This window comes from Periplaneta americana, chromosome 11 (genome assembly GCF_040183065.1).
Source record: "Periplaneta americana isolate PAMFEO1 chromosome 11, P.americana_PAMFEO1_priV1, whole genome shotgun sequence".
Taxonomy (NCBI): Eukaryota; Metazoa; Arthropoda; class Insecta; order Blattodea; family Blattidae; genus Periplaneta; species Periplaneta americana.
In genome coordinates this window covers 101,449,284-101,474,570 of record NC_091127.1, presented here as the reverse complement: position 1 = coordinate 101,474,570, position 25,287 = coordinate 101,449,284, and the positions used below count along the sequence as shown (strand labels likewise).

Here is a 25,287-nt window from a genome sequence, read left to right as displayed (position 1 = left end):
CAATTTTTAACATAAACTTTTTTTTTCTTAAACTTTCTATTTCCCCCACCCTTCTTTATCCCCTTCTTTGCCTATCGTTTTTTTGATATTTTAGCCTCAGTCTGTCTGAAAAATCAGTCGAGTTCTTGACCTGCGTTTTGCCAGTTTTGTGATAGCTTGTCAATGTGCAGTGTCTTACAATAGTGCTAAGTATGAGTTCTTCGGAGAGTGTATGTGAATCCACACATAGAAGAAGAGGTGTAGAGACTCCCGAGAAGAAGACATTAATTCGTGGTGAATCTAAATTGAAACTAAAATCTCGACAACAAAAGTATAGGGGGGAATGGGAACAAGATTCTATGTTCAAAGGATGGATACGACCTGTAGTAGGGGTGCCGAATAAAGCATATTGCAAAGCGTGTAGATGGGAAACTGTGGCGAAATTGAGTAATTTGAGGGAACATTCAAATACTGAGAAACATTTGAAGTCTGTCAAAGGACTTGTTCATGGGCAGCGTACTTTGTTTCAGTGCAATTCACAACCAGGTAGGAATGTATAGTTGTCAAAAAAAAAAAAGTGGCCGCACTCGCGAACAGCGAATATTTTCTAAGTCAACTTCGGGTCACGGCGATGTTACACGATGCATGTGCTTTTAGAAGTAGTTCTGGAACTGTGGAATTATTCCATATCCGCGTCTCGTAGACCAGCGGTAGAGTGCTTGCTTAATGATTCGAAGGTTGTGAGTTCGGGCCTTGTTCAATTTTTCATTTTATTTTTTAATCGTTCTTTAGCGATATAAATACTATATTATTCAAATTATCATTCATATTCTGTTATCGTTCTTTATCGATATTCAAGTTATTTATATTTTATCGTTCCTTTAGCGATATAAATAATATTCAAGTTATAATTTGTTATATTCTGTTATCGTTCTTTAGCGACATGAATAATATACAAATTATCATTTATATTCTGTTATCTTTCGTTAGCGATATAAATAATATTCATATTATAATTTGTATTCTGTTATCGTTCGTTAGCGATATAAATAATATTCAAATTATAATTTGTATTCTGTTATAGTTCGTTAGCGATATCAATAATATTCAAATTATCATTTGTATTCTGTTATCGTTCGTTAGCGATATAAATAATATTCAAATTATCATTTGTATTCTCTTATTGTTCGTTAGCGATATAAGTAATATAAATGTAATGTTAGGTTTAGAACAATACAGCTGCCTAATACAAGTGTTAGTTTTTTCTTCTTATATTGTTATATTATTACATTATACTATACTGTAACATAAATTGGAAAGGAGTCACAAGGATTTGAGCCTGATACGTTGACATTCGAATTCCGACTTTCCCCACATCCGACGTTCTTCCGACTGAGCTATGTCATTTACCTAGTATTAACGTAATTCAAGGTATTGTCAGAAACACTACAACTGAACATTCATTTAGATTATATTCTGAATATTTAATATTGATATAAAAAGGTTACGTTTATAACAATAATATTTGTAGTTGTAATACCAGCTGCAACAGCAGCAATGATTAAGGACGTATTGTGTGGATACAGTTCAATACAGATCTTTCGAAAACAAATTACGACACTGAGGTCGAGATTATAAAATAATTATATTCTTCTTAACTCTCTGGACTTTATGTTTGAAAATGATATAGTTATTAATAAGACTCTAACAAGTATTTATATTATTATTTCCTAATTGAAGAATATATATTTTTAGTATAATGAATGTTTTGCTGTTATTTTAAGACCTAGGTAGAGGCTAATTCTCTGAGGAAACCACGACGCCACTTTGACTGATATAGCTCCACAAGGAGGTGCAGGAACGAAAGAAAGTATATTACGGGCTGTGATTCATCTTGGTTTTTCAGCATCCGAGGCAGGTAGGCGTTTCAACGTTCCAGAAAGGACAGCCTGGGTGCAAAATTATCAACGTTAGGTAATTTTTGGCCGAAAAGCTGGGAGTGGTAGAAGGAAAATTTCAACACAACAACAGGACGCCAGATTAGTGGCAGAGCTTGAAAGGAATTCCTTTCATACCGCTGCTACTTTGAAGGCAGTTGTTAATTTCCCTGGCCAGGATCACACCGTCAGAAATCGTTTAAGGGCCGCCAATTTGAGATCTCGATGTGCCATTCCTAGGGAAGTTTATAAGGAGGAGCATATAAAGGAGCGTTTAGTCTTTGCAGTGGGAAATGGTGATCGGGATTGGAAAAGAGTAATCTTTTCTGAAGAAGTAACCTTTTCTACTACAAAGGAAGGACCCACTCTTGTATATCGTCCTCCTGGTACCCGATTCGACCACAGATACGCTGCCATGCGTGCCCGCAGTAGTAGAGTATCTGTGTCGTGTTGGGGGTGGATTTCTCGTCGTGGAGTGGGCACAATCCATCATATTCGCGGGAAATTTAACCAGCTCAAATATCAACGGTTGCTGGAACGCTATATGGTTCTTCATGATAGGTTTTTATATCCTGCTGGAATTCTTCAATTTCAACAGGATAATCATCCAGTCCACACATCTCAATTGATTCGAGACTGGTTTGCGAGGAGACAGGATATCGAATTGATAGAGTTGCCTCGTCGCTTTCCGGACTTGAACCCTTCGGAGAATATGTGGGCCCAAGTAAAGAAGCATATGCGGAAAAATTGGCCCAATCCCCCTCCAAGACGTCCTGATGATTTGTGGAAGCTCGTCCAGTATGCCTGGGATGCCATGACTGAGAACAGTCGGTATTTGAAAACACTAGTCGATTCCATGCCCTCTCGACTGCAAGATGTGATCGAGATGGGAGGAAGATGGACTAAATATTGAATCGTGGCTTTTTGCTTTTTTCAACTTAATTGTTTTAATTTTTTAAGGCAGATGCCTGTAAGTTTGTTTTGTTAATGCCACGAACAATATTTTTGTTAAGAATATCTTTCTTTCCATTTGCAGCCATAATGTCATAATAAATAATGACAAAGTCAAGGCATAATATATTCATGAACCTGATGTTAATTACTAAAACAGTCATAAAAGAAACATGAGCAATTATATTTTCTCTCTCTCCTAAAAAAAACATAAAAAGCATTAGATTGTGTTCGAACGCACGACCTTACGAACGCTACCACTGCGCTATAGATTAACGCGCAAAGACTTTCAATTTGACTGTAGATATCAGGCCTCGTAGCCCAACAACATGTAACATCGCCTGTCTCCGAATTGTAGCGGAGATACCCGAAGGGAACTTTGTGTCTAGAGAGCGGCCACTTTTTCTTTTGACAACTGTACATGCCGACGCGAATACTTGTGTTAAAAGAGCAGAAATTTTATGGGCTGGGTTAGTAGCTAATAATATCAACCGTAGATGATGTACTTTTCAAAATGTGTTGAACTGACGATAAATCATCTTCCATTTGTAAATATCATATGTAGGGCTACATAATTATACAATATATATTTAAATGAAATTTAGGACGTAAATAGTTATTTAATTTCAAGACGTACGTTTAAATAGTGATTTAATTCCCACGTGTAGAATAAATAGTGATTTAATTTCAAGACGTATCATGGAGGACAACAATGCTGCATCAGAAATTGGTTAGTTTAATATTCAAAAACTTATTATTAGAATTATTTTTATTCGATCTTGATTATGATCATACACTTTTAACACTTAGGTACATATTACTAATCTAATTGTTACACTTGTTAAATTAACAACTTTTTAACACTTAGGTACATATTACTAATCTAATTGTTACACTTGTTAAATTAACAACTTTTTTTAAATTCACTGTGTAAAATAATGAAACTACAGTATTATGGTACTTTATCTTAGAGACTAGTTTCGGCATAAAGTCTCACTTAATTTAACAAGTTTAACAATATTACGTTAATGATATAACCGTGTAATCAAGAATGAATCTGCAAGACGATACCAATTAATTATTTCTGTTTGGTTCTTTGCTTATTAAACGTAGAATATTATTATGTAAAGTAATATACACATGTATTAATTTAAAGATAATTGCGAGCGTTATTTTGGTTTATTTTCATATTTTTATTTGGATAAACAATTCTAAATTGATCCCTACTTTACTTTAAAAGGTTTTCATACTACCAGATGTTCATACAAAGTAGGTTAGTATAGCAGCTGTCATTCAGTAGCAAATTTAAATTCGGGATCTTTGACCGCCGTAAATCAAGAGACCCGTGTTCTTTAGAAAATTCAGGTAGTCGTTTCTAAAGGTAACCTTACTTTCTTTGTTCGTTTGGTTCTCTGTTTAGATGTTTACTATAAAACAGCCTACCATTTCGCACTATTACCATATAAATCATTCTATCTATAACATAAAATACACGAATCTAACTACGTATTCTGCTATCCCGCCAGCGATGATTGGAAACTTAATGCGGCCGCGTACCACGTGACTGCAATGGCCAATCACAACTGAAGTCTCGTATGGCCACACTGTCTTTATACCGTTGCTTACGGGATTACACAAGCTGGCGCATAGCACGATCGAGAGTAGGTCTCTGTGAGTCATGACAATTTCTGCCGCTAGGTTCGCCTCTCTGCCCTATGAAATGATGAATAGTACCATTACAAAGCATTGTGCATCGTGAAAATAGTTCGATTAATTGTGCATTACTGATTGAGTACGAATATTATAAATATGCCAAGCATATTACAGTGTTATTTGAAGTTTGTTCAGCTAAGTTATATTCGAAAATTGTCTGTGTTTTGCTATGTGAAGAACACGGTACCAACAGGTCGTATCTTTATAGGTTAAGGTAAATGTCAAAGTTCTCTCATATAACAAGCAATGCTATGTTAAAAGTGGCGAATTGCATTTTCCGACTCTCGAATGATGTGACCTGAAATGTAAAATAATTTCATGCATTGTTTCACTTACCAAGCATTACTGATATAGGCCTAATGAAAATGTGAACGACGTGATGTAAACATTGAAGATAATGTTGTTACTGTTTTCCCTTTCTCTTTTAGAAAATACCGACAAAAGTAGTGAATTATCTTCATGCTGTACTTATTAGGTAATTAATGTGTATTTGTCTGTATTTTAGACCTGTGTATTGTTACGTAATTATCAGTGAATTAGGTTAGAGAACTTAACAAGGTTAGTATGAGATTAGGTATGCACCTCAGACTGTAACTAATAATGGCTGCTGCCGAAATAGGCTGAGGTGGTTACCGTGTGAAACAAATTATATCTGGAATATCTAGTTTTATTATATACGGATACGTAAAGTTTTTTTTTTTTTTTGTTTTAGCATGTGTTTGTAATTTTGTGAGGTTATGTCTAGCCTAATTTCTTTTTATTCTTGTATCACTACCAATACATTAATTTATTTTATAATATTCATTTCAGGTGTTACATCTATGGTGGCAACTCTACTTATATTAGGATATGAAGTAACAGTATATATTCAACTTCATCATTTGCTAAAAATTAAAGAAAACTGTATGTGTTAGACTCATTCCATCGTCATTTCTTCTTATGTATGTGAACCACGTTCGTTCTAAAAGTGCTACAATAAATGAACACTATAGACAACGTGATGGAACAATTTACAAGTTACTGTTAAAATGCTCAACATTTTCAAGTGATGCTATACCCATTATTTCAAAATGTACATACATATTTTTACATTTCTATAAGAGGTGTCATAAATTATTTCAGCATATTTGTAAATTCTTCAAAATTAATTCTTCTAATTAATACCATAAAGTAATGAAATAATATAGCCTAGGCCTATATGTGATTTTATACTACCGGTATTGATGTTGATCTTGGTAAATTAATCCAATTTCACAGTGTTGTCTTTTGTATTGTGGTTCATAACAATTATAACAGTATGTACGTGGAAATGTTTTTAAAATAATAAATTCTAGCTCATGATTTTAAGTGGTCGTTTCAATGGGAGGTTATATTGGAAAGATGATCACAAATGGATAATTTACTGCAAGATACAAGAACTGAATATAAGTGAGTGTTCCGTTGAAATTTAAAGTGAAAATTTCGTTTTACAAGAGCTGAGTAGGCGTACACGCACTAAAATACTACAGCGTTTACTATTACTATGCTCAATAGATTAATCAGTAGGCCTATAGAAATGTTTTCACCACTGCAAGAAAAAATCGCGCAATAATTAAACTTCTCAGTTATTGTGACGTCCGTATTTTTTTTAAAAAGAGAGGGAAAAGTTAGGCCTTCTTGCAAATGCGTAATTATGAATTCAAGGAAATTAAAGATAATGCAGTACCTTAATTAGTTGCAATATCTTATTTAATAACAATATTAATAATATTAGGTGAAAAGGGTAGGCTATAGTGCGTATATGTAAGATGTCAAGTTAATTTATTTCCGGAAATGTTTGGTATATGAACTGAAGTACATAGCAGACAGTCCCTCAGTTTATATGTAATATGTTTTAATATCAAGAATGACAGCCTTTTATTGTAATATAATTGAGGAGTAGAAGTTTGCAAATTACGTCTATTGTCCATAAAATATTGTACGAAGCATTTAATAAGCAATGATGAGTCCTTTAAATGTCCCAAATGTCAATGTCTTTTAAGTGTTCTGCTATGAATATATAGGGCAGAACAGCGCTCCGAGCGGCGGAATTGGCATTACGAGGGAACCACTTCAGACTCGTTTTTCAAGCTCTATGCGCCAGCTTGTATAATCTCGTAAGCAACGCTTTATACAGACACTGTAGAAGTAACGGAATGATGAATGAAAGGATGATAGGGGAGGAAAGGAAGTGGCGAAGATGAGTGGGGTTCCAATCGCCTGATAAATTTACCTAATATTCATCCATAGGAGTAAGGGGAAAACCCCGAAAAAACCTCACCCAGAAACTCGCTCCGACCAGGGATCGAACCCGAGCCCGCTGGGTTCGGAGTTAGACTCGCTAACCCCTCAGCCACAACGGTGGACTCGAAGTCACTTTAGAAGGCAACGAAGGGTGAAATGTGGACCGGGAAATGCGAAGAAAAGTACCATCGACATACATTTCTTCTCTGGATTATAGTAATCATTCTCGCCTGATTGGGAGCAACGGATTCCGTGTCCTTATCCCAGAAATTAAATTATCTTACACTGCCAGGCCAGGGGTCACCAATTGGCGGACCGCGGTCCGAATCCGGACCCCGGAATTTAGGTTTTCGGACCGGTTAAACATTGAATAAAACCCGAAATTTTAGGTAATTATAGTTTTTTTTTACCATCCAGTTGACTAATTTAGGCTAAGTAACGTAGCGTCACATTTTAATTTACACTCTGTTAGCCATTTATATATAGGACAAGTACAGTGAAAATATACCACCAGAGCAAATCACGATTGTAGATCTATGACGGAACAAGAAAAGTATAGCGAAGCATCTGTACGCATTTAATAGATTCTGGGAAAACATATTAAGCCTTTTACTGACGCAGACAAGTTAAGGAGTGTAGAGCCTAATTGGTGATGCAGAGACATTATTTGAAAACAAGACGCATGTTATTAATGCTCTTAAACGTATGTCAGTGTCAGCGTCTTCAATCACGAGAAATACTCAGATATTAGCCCAGCAAAATGATAATACGAACAACACTCAGGTGTTGGTGTTTGTGCGTTACTTCGATGCAAAAAAGCATGCTTTTTTTTAAAGAGTTATTAACTGTGACAGTATTAGAAAAAAACACGAGAGGGAGGACTTTTACAAAGCTCTCATTGAAGTGGTAAAAACTTACGAACTACATTTGTGTAAATTACACTGAACAACAAGAATTTTGCTCCGACTTAAAAAAATGTGTCCCTTATGGTTTGGTGTGCGCTGAATCCGAAAATGCATCTCTTTTCTTCGTATCACGTAAGGTTTTTAAGATATATTATGATTTCACTTTTCGATAAGCGCTCCTCCAGGAAACATCTGGCGCGGGTTGGGAGTTGTAAACCAAAACAAAAGCTAATGCATTTTATGAGTTTATGACTTATTTCCAGTTTCTTATGGTTGTTGGCATGTTCTTTTGTACTTCTAATAAATACAGATATTGGTCCCTTCTATTCAGTAAATGTCATAACTGTTCAGAGTAAGGACTACGTAATGAACAAACAAGGGTATGATTTTCAGTATTTAAAAGAGAAGTTTATCAGTTTGAGTGAAGACAAATTAAAAAAGGGCATTTTCATCGATCCACAAATTCGCAAAGTTATGGCTGACTCTTTTCTGAAGAAAAACTTTCAGTTACAGAAAAAATGGCACGGAGCGCTTTCAAAGGTGTTTGCTCAAATTTCCTTGGAAATTCTAGGGCTGACAGCTACGAGTACATAGAACTTGTGGAAACCATGTTAAGTTCATAAGAGAAAATGGGGTGCAATATGTCTCTCAAAATACACTTTTTACATTCTCATTTGAATTTCTTTCCTCCTAACCTTGAAGCGGTAAGCGACGAGCATGGGGAAAGATTTCATCAAGAAATATCTGAAATGGAAAGGCGATATAAAAGAAGATCATCATCCAGCATGCTTGCAGACTACGTTGGTTCCATGTAAAAGACAGTCCCGGGTCTAGTTATAAACGAAAGACATCCAGAAAATTATTTTAATTGGTAAGTTCAAATTTCGAGATTTTTTTTTCGTTATGCACGTGAAATATTTGTATTGTTGTTGTGTTTTAAACTATGTAACATCATTTTTGTATCCAGTACACATTTTTCAAGTATTATGAGGTATTTTGAATCCCTAGTGTGTTGTAATTTTATCGTAGCAATGAAAAAAAAATTTTTTTTTTTCATAAAAAAAATTCAATGAAAATGATACGTGATGGGACAGTTTGGGGTTTAAATTCATATTTATGGCGCACATATTAGTAATATTCACCTATTTTTATTTCGGAGCAAGACAGAAAATAAATATTTGTTGTTCACTGTTATTATTGATTACAATAGATAGTGCTAAGGTAAGCTGTAGTAAAGGATTAGTTCCGGGAATGAAAAATATCTATCCACATTTATTTTGTTATCATATCACTGCATTATCCATCAAAATGTTTTTTTTCTGTTGAAAATTACATCGTGAACTGCAAGCAGTGATGCAACATGTATTAACATAGTTAAATTTATTCGTGCTAAATCAACGCTCAGCCATCGCTTATTCAGATCATTCCTTGTTGAATAAAATGCTGAATACGATTATTTATTGTTGTATAACAATGTACGATGGTTAAGTAAAGATGCTGAGCTGCAGAGGTTTTACACACTTTTGCCAGAAATTAAAGAATTTGTATCCGAATGCAAACACCCATCGACTCAGGAGCACTTCCAATTTCTGGAAGGCAAAACCCATGTAGTAATAATTGCTTTCTTAATAGATCTCTTTAAACACATAAACGTACTAAACAAGAAATTACTAGGAAAAGGAAAGCTCGTGGCTGAATTAATATCGGAAACACGAAATATTCTTAAAAAAAAAAAACATATATATATGAAATATAAAAAAACTGAAGTTATTTTTAACAGATCTGGCCAATTAACGGTTACATTTCCCGAATAAAAAGGATTGGATACAAAATAACACTGAAATAGACTTAAATCATTTCATTATGATTATAACTGATTTATTACCTGAGTTCCAGCACAGATTCAACGATTTAAAAAAATCAGTAACGTAGTACAGGTTTTAATAAATATTTACTCTTTGGAAACCAACGGTGAATGGATCAGTGAAGCTGAAGCAGTTTTCAACAGCAAGAAAGACTTCTTACAACTGGAGGTAATTGAATTCCAAGAAGATGCAGCTTTGAAAGACACATTCCAGAGAGTACCTTCAGTTATTACCTATGAAGAATTTTGGTGCACGTAAGTATCTGTAACTAAATATCCAGAGCTTCAAAAGTTGGCAATAAAATTATGTACACTCTTCAACATACACTTGCATTTTAAAAAATGAACTTTATAAATTAAGGTCACGAATGAATACTTAAGAAACTTGCTGAAAATAGCTTTCACAAATTTGGATCCAGATTTCAGACAAATTTTTACATCTAAAAAATGTCACTTTTCACACTGATGATGAATGGTTAAACTTATTAACAATGAATAATTTTTATGTGCACTTTATGCTTCAGAATTAATAACTGTGTACTTTATCATTTTAGTACTTACCATGTGTTTTGTTTAATTATTTGTGTAACTCATTTCCATAACATTTAATAAATTTGAGAATATTAGAGCCTATACAGAGTGATTCACGAGGATTTACAATCACTTACGGAGCTTATTTCCGAAGACATTCTGAGCAAAAAATATCATATAAACATTTGTTCTAATCTCAATATTTTCAGAGCTACACTAATTTGAAGTTGTTTGTGAAATACCATTATTCTTGAGTTTTAAAGGTAAAAGCATATTACAGATAAAGAATGAACTATTCAGGAGTATCATTTCTTTAATTAGCTAGTATTCTGAAGCTAAAAATATGTTATGAATTCCTTAGTTGCGTCTACAGAATTCCGATTTTTAACAACATTACATTTTCTTACGCATTTATCAGAATTGTTACAAATCACGTGCGGTCAACGCTTCCCGTCCACTGCTGCTGCACCGACCTGCTACACATTGTTTTGTAAATAATTAAATTTCCGTTGAACTATTAGAGACCGCATTCGATTTTTTCTGGAATTATTAAGAATACTTCAGTGCACCTATTGGCATTTTTTAATACGGCTATTTCACAATGATATCTAACTTTTAAAAATTGAATCATAAAAAAATATTTTAATAATTATATTAAAATCAGTTAGTAAATATTTAACAAAAGACAGTATTTTAAGCTTTTAAATGCATTTTTTTTTAATTAACATCAATATGCTCAGAAATATGACATTTTTAACGAATTTTAACATGCAATATTTTAAAAACATGTGGACTTAGGTGGAATTAAAATACACTTGTTAGTTTATTAGACTCATAGAGTTGTTAAAAAAATATAAATGCAATCAGAAATATGAAGGTCAAAATTTGTATAATTTTGTGCGATTTGACGTGGAATGACTCTTTTGTGTTGTTCACCGTATAACCAAATACTGTAGAGAACTAATACCGGAAAGCAACGCGATTAACATGGTGTCGGGCGGCGACACGAGAACACTAGCGCTGTCTAGCGGCTTGGTTTGAACAATGCTTCCAACATGTATTGCTTCAAATACCGTACGAAGCTCTCTACTGAATTTGATTGCGTACATAGCTAGGAGGGGTTGGGAGGAATTGTGGTAGGCCTATACAGTATTACATGAGAGCTAAAGAAATCATTACAGAACGGTCAGATTTACATTCTCGTTAATTTAATTGTCATAACTATTGAACTAACATTATGATGCTAATAATAATATTATAAGATGTTTTAAAAGAGATATCACTTTGGTGAAAAACAACATTAAAGCTACAGTGCATACTTCTTAATTGTCCCATTAGCTATTCTCCAGGTTACTGATGCATTACTTTTTTTAACCTTTCTGTTCTTTTTTCCAGTCACTGTTCTACAACTTATTCTGTCACATTCATATTTTACAAAACAATTGATCATTACGTTAAGGAACTTATTAACGAAAACATGTTTACAATCTTTACATACTGAATTAGTTTGATCTATTTTTTCAAAAATAAGGGCCATTATCTTGGTTTTTACACCTTGTCTGCTTGATGAAAGAATTTTTCTGAAGTACGTGTGAAATGTTGATCGAATAATTTTAGATAAAGAAACTGAATAACTTGTGGGAATTAGAAAATTAGCACTGTCATACTTTTTATTTGCAATGTGCTGATAAATGCCTGTCAAGTTTTCAGATTTGAAACTAGCTAGTTCCAGTTTGCATGTCTCATGTGGTATTCTGCTACAAGCCCACCCTATCACATATGTTAGTGCATTATCTGGAATCATACACTGATCATGATTATCCTCTTCAAGTTCAGCGGTTTCTACAAAACTGTTTTCTGTTGCTGGATAATCACTGCAGATTCTAAATGAACTTTCTTCAATCTCCTTCTTCGTAACTAAAAAATCACTGACTTCAATTTCACAGTTGCCTATCTCTGAAGGTGTTAAGAGCTGGCAGCTCATAATTCCTCTGACGGCAGACTTGAATTTACAGCTGTCAGGGGTAATGTTATTACCACCCTTAGAACGCACAATAGAGAAAATATTTTCAATATAGTCTTGTGTTATACGTCTTTTAAGCAGGAACCGAAAGTTAAAATTTTGTTCCAACCCTTAAAGCAAGGAGGGTTTGTCCTTTTTTCGCTCAGAATTTTCAGTTTTGAAAACAGACTTTCCAGTTTTTGTAGAGTCGTCCAATGACAAGAAGTAGTTTGTAAAGCCCTGCGTGAGGATTTAGCATTGTTCATGGTCGATGAATTAAAATAGTCAAATCCACGATCCACTAGCTCTATAAACTCTGCTGTTTGAAGAGCTTCTTCAGATAGTGACTGAAACTATACATGAGTTTTTATGGCCTTGCTGACTGAATGACTTAGCACCTGTACAGACAGACAAACCCTCATGGGCGAGAAAGGTGGAACTTCTATATGTTTTTGTCTCAAATTTGAGCATAATCGAGGATTCATATCTTTATCCTTATTATACAGTTCAACAACATGTTGCCACTTGTATACTTCATCTTTGTACGAAAGGCCGTGCCACTTAAAGTTGTTCTCCATCTATTTCAATAAATGGTTTATCAACCTCGCATCCCAATAAATTCCTCATTCTAATATTACTGGCTGCCTGGCCACTAACGACTACTTTAGGAAAATAGCCACATTTCCTAACCTCGCGGAGGCTTCGGAAAGAAGATCCTTTAGAACATCACCGGGCGTGGATTTATTAGATAGGAAATATCCTATTATCTGCTTGTAGTTGGTTTGCAAGCCCCTAATCATAAATACTAAAGCCTGATTTGCGGGTTTCAGTTCTTCACTTTTTGTTTCATTTTGACTCTCGTACGGTCCAAATTCTACAAAGCCATCGAATAAATATGATTTTGCAATATACGAGAAACTTTGTTTCAAAGATATCTCGTCAAGTACAATGGAAACAACTCTCTGAGCTGGTGTCAGACTTCTTGATTTTATCTTAAGAAGTTGCATTATTGTCTCATTGAAACCTGGACCAACACCCAATTGTTGCAGTCAATTACGTAAGGAGCGAATAGTCGGCAGACAGAAAATCTTCCTCAAGTATCGATATGCATTCGGTGAAGCATAATGCAATGCCAGTGCGAAATTTTTGTCATACACGGTATATCGCCTTCCCCTAGGTTTTCTTTTTCTTAGCTTCAACTGAGATTTAAGAAATGAATCTTCTACCAGCAATTGAACACATTCTAAAGATGAATGAGATTTTTTCAATTTTTGTACGTCAGCTCTCAGGGTTTCAATGAGTTTCCTTTGTTTTGACATAATTTTCTGCGCATTCCTTAGTTTGTTAGTAAGAAACGTATTTTTTTCTCAGACGAAATTTTTTGTCTTTTAGGAGTTCTAGCATTCTCCAAGTTATCTATAACAAGATAAATTTTGTGCTTTATAAGGCTTAAATATTATATTTCGAAACATTTCATATTGCAATCATATTTGCTAGCATCAGAGCTTCTTAGACAGGCAACTATTCTTACTTCTAGCTCGCTGCAGGCAACACAAGAAATGTTTCGATCTCCTCTCGCACGGCCGACCCTCTCGTCAACTTATTCAAACCTTTCCGCTTGGAGCGCTGTTAGTTGATGTCGCACATATGAGAGCCAGCTTTCCGGTATTAGTATCTACAGTATTTGGTATAACCACTGGGTTAGTATTTCTCATTATGTTGTAGGCCTATTTATTAATTATTCGGCCACTTCGTATTTGTGTACTATTTAACCAATAAATTGTGATGTTCTTACGAGGATCATTTCATAAGTCATGGCAACTATATTATGTCTTCCGAATAACCGCAAATGTGGTTAGTTCCGTATATACGTTTGAAAACCTGTTATACACGATACGGAATGTCACCGCCAGATTGCGTCTGTGTACATTGGTGGCTAGTTGTCGGCACAAACAAAAGTTAGTATGCTAGAGGCTGTGCTCCAAGATTATGTAAGTAAAGTTGAACAGCGATCATACGTGAAAATTGCAGTTCTTCGTGGCAGAAATGCTCGTCAGTGTCATTCTGAGCTGCGAGAAGCATTGAGTGGTAGTGCGTTGGAACAACCTCCCTACTCGCCTGAATTCAGGCATGCGATTTTGATCTCATTCCGCAATTGAAGAAGGCACTGCGTGAGAAACGGTTTGCAAACGGGGAGGACATTTTAATAGCGTTTCGACGAGAGGTGGTACACATAGACAAATCGCACACAACCGATGGTATAACGCCTACATTACCGTTGGCAAAGATGTGTGGAAGCCTTGAGTGATTAGTTTGAAGGGTGTTAGCTGTGAATAACGTAATTTGTTTCCTCTTGTGCATAATAAAACAATGATTTCTATTTAGGCATATTTCAATTTCCCTTATCCATTGCCTACTGTACCCGAACCCAATTGCGAAGCACATTCCAGTGACCTTCAATCTCAAGTAGTGAATTTTTATTCCTGCAGCTTTATCGGCTGATATAATATAGTTGCCATGACTTATAAAATGGCCCTCGTATCTGCCTACCTAATTTGTATGATTAATGTGCCTGTGGTCAAATTTAATGGATTACAACTGTATCATTATATTGAACTTACTGTTATATTATTATAGGTATTACATAAAAGTCCATATTTACTTCATGATAATAACATGAGTGCTCGTAGCAATAATTGAATTAATTTTTATCGCCCTTAAAAATCCATTGCCCCTAACCATTGAATCCATAATACCGGGTCTGAGACAGGAAAAGTAATCACTGTACCGCCTAAGACAACTCGCAACGATGCTAGAACCATTATTCTACATTTTATTCGAACATCATATAAACACATATTCTCTCTATCCTCTACCAAATCTTCTGAATCCCAGGGATCATCCTAATTGGAGGGCAGATGATTATATATATATATATATATATATATATATATATATATATACACACACACACACACACACACACACACACATCGTGGTGATTCTAATAGCTGAATCCAAATTTCATATGGCTATATTTCCTGAACTATATATTGTATTTGAATGACCTACAGAACGTTTGACAGAGGACGTCCTAAAGCTTCTAATACAACCGCTAGAGCGCTCCTAAGCGCACAGCAGCCAGAGTCCGTGCTGACAGCAGTGTCAATTGTAAACGCGATAGGTCGCATGGGGAATGAAGATCTGGCGCTTCAGCTATGGCCACCAAGGTCTCCCGATATCACTCCTTGTGATTTCTTTCCTGTGGGGATTCGTGAAAGATGCAGTTTATGTACCACCTCTTCCACAAATCTGAATGATCTTAAACCGTATCACAGCTGCGGTGAACTCAGTGATGTAAGACATTCTTCATCGAGTGTGGGATGAATTCAGCTACCGTCTAGATGTTATCCGTGCAGTCAGAGAGGGGCACATTGAACGTCTATAAATTTGAATGTACTGTATGTATAATCAAACATAATTTACATAATTCAAATACAACGTATAGTTTCGGAAATAGAGGGCTATTCATAAAGTAACTTCCGTTTTCATATAGCGTGCGTAACAACAGAGACAGTGGTGCCCCTCTTGCGGTGGAGTGTACCTTGAAGCAGTACGCGTCGAACAGCGGTAGAGTCAAGGTCGTGTCTTTGTTCCTCTCTGAGCCACGTGCTGTCAAAATGTGTGTTGCAATCGCAAGTCCCGCTAAGTGTGAGGTACGTTCTATAATAAAATTTCTTGTGACCAGAAACTGTAAAGCTAATGAAATCCATCGCCAATTTTGTGAAGTTTATGGGCCGGATGTAATGAGTGGTGAAGATAGTGTAAGACAATGGTGCCGTATGTTCAAAAATGGGCGACCCAATGTCCATGATGAAGAGAGAAGTGGTTGGTCGACCGAGTATCGTGAATGCAGATCTGATTCGTTTGATTGACGAAAGGGTTAGAGCAAACCGCAGGTTCACCATGTCGGAGCTTGGTGAGGATTTTCCACAGATTAGTCCTACTCTTCTGTATAAAGTGATTACCGAAGATTTGAGCTATCGGAAACTTTCTGCCAGATAGGTGCCTAAACTCTTTTCTGAGGAACAAAAGGCTCAGCGGATGGGAACAGCACTGTCCTTTCTTGAGTGTTACGAAAGAGAAGGTGATGCTTTTCTCGATCAGATTGTGACAGGAGATGAGATTTGGGTGCGGTATGTGAATGAAGAAACAAAGCTTCAATCAATGCAGTGGGGCCATACTCACTCCCCGAAAAAAAAAAAAAAAAAAAACAGAAAGTGTCGTCAAACACTTTACACGAGGAAACTCATGACAACTGTCTTCTGGGACAGAAAAGGAATTTTGCTAGTGGAATTCTTGGAGAGGAATGCCACAATTAACGCTGAGCGTTACTGTAACACACTAACAAATTTGAAAAGAGCCATTCGAAACAAACGTCGTGGCAAGTTGAGCTCTGGGGTGATTTTCCTGCATGACAACGCCCGGCCGCATACAGCGTATCGTACTGCGACCAAACTGCAAGAGTTCAACTGGGAAGTATTGGATCATCCTCCCTATAGCCTAGATGGGCGCCTAGCGATTACCATCTCTTCATGCACATGAGGACGTGGCTTGGCTCGAAGCGCTTTGACGATGACGAAGAGTTGAAAACCAGCGTCGTAGGTTGGCTTCAGTCGCAGGCGGCCGAATTCTACGATTGCGGAATTTCAAAGCTCGTCAAACGTTACGACAAATATCTCAATGTGACTGGAAACTATGCAGAAAAATAAACTAGAGTGTATACTTTCAAACGTATTGTAACCCAATTCTGTAACGTTATTCACAGGTTTGTAAAAAATAAACGGAAGTTACTTTATGAATAGCCCTCGTATTGCCATATGAAAATGAGTCCATCTTTTAGAATCACGCTATATATGTAATAACTCATCTTCGTTTGTTTTTATTTTCAAATTTACTGACGAACTGGTTGCATCACGATTAGACAACCAAATTAATTGCCCTCTGGAGGATTACTATATTTACCTAATTAAGTAAAAACGCATTAAGGAGAAGAAATGGAGAGTGAATCTTATTCATTCGTAGTTTTATGCTCAATGACAGGTATTTCATCAGAAAGCCAACATTCTTCAATCTTCCTTCTTTTCCGCCATCTTCTTAGTCTCCGCATACGATCCATGTATCTTATTGTTGTCTATAATCTAATATCTTCTTTCCGAACTTTTTTCCCGTTCACCATTCCTTCCACTACATCCTTCAGTAGACAGTTTCTTCTTAGCCAGTGACCCAGCCAATATCTTTTTCTCTTCTTGATCACGAAGCTGTGTTGGAAAGAGTGGATAAAGAAAGAATGATATTGAAACTGACCAGAAAGAGGAAAAGGAATTGGTTGGGTCACTAGTTGAGAAGAAACTGTCTACTGAAAGATGCACTGGAAGGAATGATAAATGGGAAAAGAGTTCGTGGCAGAAGAAGATATCAGATGATATACGACATTAAGATATGAAGAGTCCACTGCAAGAATGATGGATGTCATTTGGAATACATTTTGCAGGAGAAGCAGTTGAAAGTTTGAAATGCTTAGCGTTCAAAGCTTAACTGAGATTTTCCGATCATTACTGGACAATGACTATCAGTGTTAATCCCATATAACTCTCTATGTACATTCTATATGTCTTAAGCTATGCATTGACAGTCTTAGTTCATTTTCGACAAGAAAGTGACATCCATCATTCTTGTAGTGGACTCTTCATATATGGATCATATGCGAAGACAAAGAGGAAGGCAGAAAATAGGAAAGACTCGAGAATGCAGTGAAAGACCTGCCCTTGGGCAGAACACTGTGAATGAATGAATAAATGAAAGAATGAATGAATGAATTATCAGTTTCAGTATTATTCTCTTTTCGCCCATTCTTTCTAGCACAGCTTCATTCTACAAAATATTAAACTTACACACTAACTATAGAGTATGGTAAGTCTACTATCTCCTGCAAAGACATCTGCCTACTAAGCTGGAGACTTGGACAAGAAAGTACTATAATTTTTCTAAGAACCTTCTCATTAAGGGACATGATTCTAAAATCTATGAAACCAGACTAACGATAACGCTTTCTTTCCAAAAGAAACCATGCCATGAGTTTCATCGTCTTTATCGGATCCAATGACAACCCGGTAACTATTTGGCCACCCACAACGATTAGTCACGAAAAACGACAGGATAACCAGTTTTTGGGGACAAAATTCACGTGTCTTCGAATACTAAGCTAGCACGACAATAGGCGATTAGATCACTACTGGTTTTTATTCAGACTGATACTCTTCAATGAAGAGGATGCGTATAACCATGTGCACCGTTTATTTGGCGCTCATCTATTCGTCCTGCTTCATCATTTTATCTCTTTCTAGCGAGTTTTGTCTATCGATTCAAATCACTTCCACCCGCGCCGTGCAGTGTGGAATTGTGTCCCTGTGCTTCATAATGGGCTCGCTCCTTTGCATTCGACAGTACCGTGCTTATCAACTACGTGACGACAAAGCGATAGGAAGATTATTTAATTATAGAGAAATACACTGATTATGTAACCTAGCGACATGTATCGACAGAGCTGCGCGGAAGCTATGGTTGTGCGATCAAATCCCACCTTGGATATTTCAATTCTGAAGCCTATGTATTATTACTAGATCCCTGTGTTTAGTCACTTCGAATACAACCCTAGATCATGTTATATAACAGATAGCTCATCCCTATGTTAAAATCGGCAGCACTTTGAACAGAACAACCGCCAGGATCGCCACCCGTCCGCCGTAAACGAACACGAGATGGCAGTACAGTCGCTAATGCAATTCAAATGGGAATTATGAAGCGACTCCTTATGTAACAACTAGATGGCAGCATAGTAAACCTGACAAAAGTTGTTACCGTCAAAGCCTATAAGGCCGAGCTATCTGGATATACATGATCTAGTATACAACTTAGGTGTACTAGCTTCGCTTCGTACGGAGAGAACTGCGAATCAAAACAGTCCAATCTACAGGGAAGCAGTCTCCCCGCACGCTCTGGTACTGTGTTTACATCTGTTTATTCTTGTGCCTGTCTGTGTATGTCGGTGAGCAAAACAGAAATAGTACTCGTGTACAAAATACTACTTGATTTAATGGCAATAATAATTACTCATTTAAAAGCAGTTTATATGCAATAAAAGATCATTTTTACCAGAGATAGACAAAAGTAGGCAACATTAGGAGTCCCCCCCCCTTTTTAGAACCCAGCACATTTTGCTCACACATGCAATGAGAAAACCATTCGAGCTAAGATAAAGATACATTTAGTGAAATATATTAAACAATATTAAATAGCTATGTAATGCAGCCACAGAGACGCTGTGTGCTCTTCAATGAACTTATGTAGTGACATTACCTTGACATGCGCAAGAATTATAACAATATTAATCTAAAGAGCACATTCGAGTTTCTTCCTACAACTTTTATTAATAATTTTATGTATAAGCCGTAAACTTAGTGAAATAAAATAAATCGAAGTCTTAAAAAAATGTTGAACTCAATAAGAAAATTCAGGGGCCACATAAAAATTTTAGTCACTTTGGATACCTGGCTCCCGAGATTTGTCTACTCAAGATTTTTACAATAAGTAAAACGCATCTAGATACTTCAGAGCTCATTAAAGGTTGGAATTAACAATGAAAAACAATAAATCTCAGTAAAACTTAAAATCCATACGTAATTACAAACTTAAAATAAAACAAATTATATTTACAATGTGCTTTACAGATTACAATCGATGACTATACAATTTTAAGTGTTTCAAATGAAAAAAAAAACTCCTTCTTTCTAATAAAATAAAGATTATTTTCCAATGAAGTGCTCGCTAACAAATTCTTCTATTACAGCACCGATCTCCAAGCGATTAGCTTTCTCTTATTTTCGTATGTTCAGTGAACAGCAAACCTGAACTACTGCGTAAGTAGGGTTGGATGCCGTCAAGCTATACTCCATACATACCTACACTATACATCTTGATTACACAATTTTTAACACTTTTTAACTTCGGAAAACGTATTATGTGTCTTTCACGTGTTAAATTTTACATTATCTCGTTAACATGTTTCAGCCTGCTATCGGCCATCTTCAGAACTGTTTGTTGCTGGTCTTGGCGCCTTTTGTTTCTGTTTTCTATGGGGTGTGTTTGTGTAGTGTAATGTGGAGTCAAAGAGTGTGTGTGTTCTGAAATTGAGTTGTGTGAGAATTTCATTTGGATGTGTTTTTGTGTGTCTGTATATTTCGTACTGTTCTAGTGTGTTTTGTTTCTGGCTGTGTTGATGTCTCTGTAGGTGTGGTTGTGGACATCAACACAAACATGGAAATTCTACACATCCAACCAAAAAGTCAGAAACTAAACACACTTGAACAATACGAAATATACAGACACACAAAAACACATCCAAATGAAATTCTCAACACACAACTCAATTTCAGAACACACACACTCTTTGACTCCACATTACACTACACAAACACACCTCCCTCTCACAGGAAACACAAACAAAATGCGCCAAGACCAGCAACAACCAGTTCTGAAGATGGACGATAGCAGGCTGAAACATGTTAACGAGGTAATGTAAAATTTAACACATGAAAGTCATATAATACGTTTTCCGATACCTACACTGTTGCAGTTTGCGTGGAGACTTTAGGTGTCCAAATGCAGGACTCCAGTTACTACAACCCGAATACACTGTACCAATTGGTTTATTGTAACCGCTCTCATATTTCTACTCCGTTTTATACTTTGTTCACCAGAAGTTCAAGCGATATCACGAAACATTCTCTGGAATACAATCTAAATATTGGTGGAAGCATCAATTTACTAAGCACGGAATTTAGCGGGACAAAAAACTTAAAGGCAATTTTAACTGGTGTTCTCTCAATCGAGGTTTCTTAATGTGTCGTAAATCTACAACATAGAACTGTCGGTTTTACTTCCCTTCCGAAAGAGGACATGTTAAGAAATGTTATCGTCCTTTAAAAATCACAATCGAGTTTGAATCCGCAAAGTCGGGGTTCAAAGACAAGGTGAGTAGTTTAATATCAAAGACGGACATCTGTCGTCGCCATAGTTTTGATCTACAAGCACTTTTTTGTTTCACAGTGTTCTTTGTAACATTTTAACATAATTTATTTTGTAAATGTAGTGTCAGAGTTTGCATATGGTTTCACCATAACTGAGAAAGCATGAAAAATTGTATAAGAATCCACATCTATCTAAATTTCGATCTGAGGGTCAGATGTCCGCCATTGATATTAAGCTACTCAAGTATTGGAACATCGAGCACACCTATCTTAGACATGGATGTATGTTTGTTTGTTTTCAACATAAGTTTTGTTCCGGTTTAAGACGTCATGGCCATACGATGATGCACGAGTCAAATCGTGTATCCGTTTAGTGACAGGTCAGAAAGTCTCAACATTGGGCTTCAACAATATCGTTTTTGTGTTTTTTTTTCGGATAGGTACAGAATTAAATCTTTTCAGTTCCTCCTATTTGACTAACTTTGATTGTTACTTTAAGTTATATGAGGTGTGCAAGGAGGATGCCACTATGAACTGGGACCACCTCAAGCAGTGTCGAGCACTCTAAAGTCACTGGAATAAAAGCAAAGGTCAACTCTACTGGGGGGCCAGGATACAAATGGCACTGTACCAGATGCCAGAACATCTGATTAAATAAATAGCTATATTTCATTTTCTGTGATAAATGGAGAAAACTATTAAAATGCCACAAACTTAGGTTTTAATGAAATTATATTTTATGAAGAATCATTAACAGTTAAAAACAAAAATATATGACCAAGTACTACTTTTATTGTACAATAAACAAAACATAATTGGGGTGGTCATCAGTACAGTTGAAGAGCTCTCTCTGCTTCTTTGCGGTACATGCCAATTGTGTTTTATTTTATTTTATTTTATTTTTTTTTGTTTATGAACATAACAGGCAATGCCCAATTACAATATTCAAAGTTTGTTAAATACAGAGTATTATAATAGATAATAATAATGTTGAGCAGAGACGGCTAAGGACATAGTAAGTAAAATAAAATATGAATTAGAGGAATGTAATAGAAAGTTAAGTAAGACGATAGAGATAATGAAAATAGGTGAGGAGTATGGTGGGGGAGGCTAGCTAGGATAGCGAAGTATAATATGTAGAAAATTAGTAAATCTGAAAATGGAATGTACACAAGGAACACACATAATAACGAACATATTGGGCAATGGTGTAGTATGGTTTAGTAACAAGTACAGTATTATTAGAAACAGTGTGTGCTCGATATAGACTAAGTGAACTGAAAATCAAAAACGGAGTGAAAAAAGTGTCAATTTTGAATGAATTAGAGGAGTGTAATAGGAAGTTAAGTAAAACGATAGAGATAATGAAAATAGGTGAGGAATATGGTGGTGGAGGCTAGCTAGGATAGCGAAGTATAATATGTAGGAAATGGAATGTACACAAGAAACAGACATAATAACGAACATACTGGACAATGGTATATAAGTGAACTGAAAATCACGAACAGAGTTGTAAAATTATCAATTTTGAATTATCTAAATTAAGTTGTTAGGTTTTAAAGGTGGGAATACTGATTAATTTAAATGAGGTCGAAAATTAAATTATAAGAGTGTCTACAAAAGGCATATCTGTAATAAAATTGTAATTATGACACCGGATACAAAATTGTGAGGTCCACGTTACATGGATGTAAATGTTGACATCAAATATAGGCATATCATATCATATTAATGTTGTGATGGTATGGTCGAAGACGGACGCAAATGGCAAAGTGTTCCATAAACAGGAAAGAAACTTGGTTTATAAAATGCACGTCTACTTCAAACAAAAAGCAGAAGCCGACCGAACTTTGTACGATATTGCCAAAGCTTAAGAAGACACAGTTCAAACTTGAGGTCAGATATTATGTGATGTGTGAGCGGATTACAAACTTACAACACCGCAAAGTCAAACTCCATCTCAATCTTTCACTCGGTCGTCGTTCTTCTCCAAACCCATTCCAGACAATAGTTCCGTTATACAGATTGCATATACAGGGACATCATTTTATTTTTACTTCAATTTTTATTGTACCTGAGTTTTTTAATGTACTTCACTCCCACCCCCTCTACTAGTAAACTTACAATCGTTCTCCACACAGAGCCAAAGCCGCGTATGTAGTAAGAGTTAGTGAGTATAGTACGTTCCAGAAATATGTTCACGTTTTCCAGTGACGAAAGAGCTTTCAATATTGAATCATATTTACGCACAGATACTGTCGTCCGTTTGCCTACGTCGCATCCTGGTTTCCCCCACCTGCTTCTGCTCGCCCCTCCGTAAAGTCTAGTAGCTGGGCTGTCTTAGCTCTTTTCTGAAAACATTAATTTCTGTTAGGAATTGGACGTCTACGTAATATTATACAACTGTTTAAAATAACTTAAATAAAAGGGCATCGTTAAGTAATTAACTGCCACGTGATCCCCCCCCCCTTTACTACGACAAAACCACTTGAACGGACAGTAGATAGCATTTCTGAGTAATTTTATGTTTTCGGATCGGGCAGAAGTGAAGATTAAATTTACAGCACGTAAGGTACTCTTTTATAAAGTAGGTACAGAATTATTTCAACATGAGTTACTAGTACGAAGGACGAAACTGGTAATTGGAATTAGATGCAGTAGTCTATAGTGCGATAATATGCACAAAAGAACAGAAGCCTGTATCGAAATGAACGGCCACCATTTTCAAAAATGTGTTTAAATATCCATATTATGATTATTTTTCAATTTAACTTCATTCTCTATATTGTACGCTAATGTGCTGTAACAGTACAATATACATTGCATAATTAATACGTCCGAATGGATAGCTCAATTCGTGAGTAAAAACACTAAGTGTTAATACTGTACTGTATTTTAGTTATCAAACTCAAAATAGCGATATTTCCTAGTTTACATAAACGGATGAAGTAATTTTCTTCCCTCCTATACCTAGTAGGCCTAAAGTGATTTGTATTTTACGCCAGTATCATCGAACTCCAGTCTTGGAAGGGGGAGCAAGCGGTGTTTCCGGTTCTAGACCTTTAATCCAAAGATATAGCCAGGTTAATATTAAAAATGTTAGTAAAAATAAATTGATGTCCCTGTACTTCTAATACAGATACTCCTGCAATAATGTCGGTCAGTTAATGATTAATGGAAACAATCATTCGTGTTATTGGTATCTTGTGAGATTTGTGATTCACAAAGCGACAGATTTTTCTAGCGTAACTCAGGATTTTCTACCTTCATCATTTACATAGTACACACTTTCCGTAATACAATAATTATTTCGGCTGTCATAAAGTTTTTCAGTTTTGTCAACTGTTTATGGAAAATAAATTTATTCAGCATTCGTAATTTAAACGGGTTACACCCTCAGGCATTATAGTTCGATGTCTCAGGATGGAACCGTAAATAGCTCCGAAGCCTCAAAGAATTTAAATTCAGTACAGGATTACAAAATCCCAAATTTCATCACAACTCAGTCATAGATTTTGCTGTATTTACAGCTATCTCTTAACCTGCTTAAAGTTTAATTGGTTAGTAAGTTATAGTCATATAGTCATAAGCAGGGAACGGATTTATATGGACTAAAAATATATGAAATATGTAAATATATATGTAGTTATTTTTACCAAAATATGGAATTAAATATGGATTTTTACCAAAATATGGAATTAAATATGGACTTAAAATTATAAAAAAATGACTATGTACGTTAAATATTGGTACATTTTAATCAAACTAAACAAAAAATATAATGGACGTACCTTATCTTCCAATGTAGTTTCAACAAAACACAATTTTTATTGTCTGTTACCATAACAATAGGTTACAAACATTTCTTTCAAGTGCTGAAAAGTGAATCTTCTTCTATTGTCTCTGAGGATAGATTTATACTGACTAAAAGAGCGTTCGACGTCACAAGAAGTAACTGGTACATAATTCAATTTCACAATGTCTGCTGGGGATAAGTCCAAGTAATCTTCACTGTTGATTCACCACTCATCACAGCAACAACCTTTTGTAGTTC

General features: G+C 35.7%; 2 protein-coding genes across 2 annotated transcripts in view; one reads left to right on the top strand and one right to left on the bottom strand.

Moving 5' to 3' along the window:
- lilli (AF4/FMR2 family member lilliputian) overlaps positions 1 to 25,287 on the bottom strand; it is a 1,088,977-nt gene that overhangs the window by 1,012,435 nt on the left and 51,255 nt on the right. The gene's annotated exons all lie outside the window — the stretch shown is intronic.
- The window catches only part of LOC138709215 (uncharacterized), a 98,150-nt gene continuing 77,345 nt past the window's right edge, over positions 4,483 to 25,287 (top strand). Inside the window, exon 1 of the transcript XR_011334882.1 lies at positions 4,483 to 4,794. The gene's annotated coding sequence lies outside the window, so the exon portion shown is untranslated. The remainder of the gene's footprint in view (positions 4,795 to 25,287) is intronic.